The sequence below is a fragment of the Nematolebias whitei genome, chromosome 14, assembly GCF_014905685.2.
Source record: "Nematolebias whitei isolate Nwh7 chromosome 14, NemWhi1, whole genome shotgun sequence".
Taxonomy (NCBI): Eukaryota; Metazoa; Chordata; class Actinopteri; order Cyprinodontiformes; family Rivulidae; genus Nematolebias; species Nematolebias whitei.
In genome coordinates, this window is record NC_056511.1 from 1,672,392 (window position 1) to 1,673,411 (window position 1,020).

Sequence of the window (1,020 nt, forward strand, 5' to 3'; positions counted from 1 at the left end):
GAGTCACTGTGATTCACTCAGAATCTGCTGAGTCACTGTGATTCCACTCAGAATCTGCTGAGTCACTGTGATTCCACACAGAATCTGCTGAGTCACTGTGATTCCACTCAGAATTTGCTGAGTCACTGTAGGCTCTTTCAAACACAGGTCTTTAAAATGACCACATCGTCTTTCTCCTCCCTTTAGCCGTTCATAAACGACAGACGAAGCCACGCCCCGCTCAAACGAGAGTTTTAGAAATGAAGCGGATGAGCGGAACCAAAAGAGGTGGAGCCAAACTCAGCCGGGCGCGGTGTCTCGGATGTCTCCCTCGTGTCACTTACAGAACGTAATAGACTAACTCACTTTGGCTATCCTTTTTGTAGTTAAGTACTTTTATAACCTAATTACAAAGTTTCTGGGCGTGGTCATCAACATCCCCATAGTAATAAATCTGTTTGTTGTTGTTTAATCTCGTGAGCAAGCGGTCGCACAATAATCTGTTCGTTACACGACTGAGCCGCACTCCACGTTGCTTTTCACATCAGCTGGTCTGGCTCTGTTGGTACCTCGCTCGGCAGCACAAAAGTGGGACGGCTTCAAACCCCTCGGGACCTCGGTTCATTCAGAAGATGCATCGAGGCGGTGAGAGGAGGTCTCAGTCCCAGAACGAGGCGTCTTGTGAAAGAGCTTTGTGGTTTTTGTCTTTCCTGTGGAGCAGATGGAGGAGGTGGAGCTTACTGCCCCTCTCAATCATACAGGAGGAGGCGGAGCTTACAGCCCGTCTTTTTATCAGACAGGAGGAGGAGGAGCTTACAGCCCCTCTCAATCATACAGGAGGAGGCGGAGCTTACAGCCCCTCTCTTTATCATACAGGAGGAGGAGGAGCTTACAGCCCCTCTCAATCATACAGGAGGAGGTGGAGCTTACAGCCCCTCTCTTTATCATACAGGACGAGGAGGAGCTTACAGCCCCACTCTTTATCATACTGGAGGAGGTGGAGCTTACAGCCCCACTCTTTATCATACAGGAGGAGGCGGA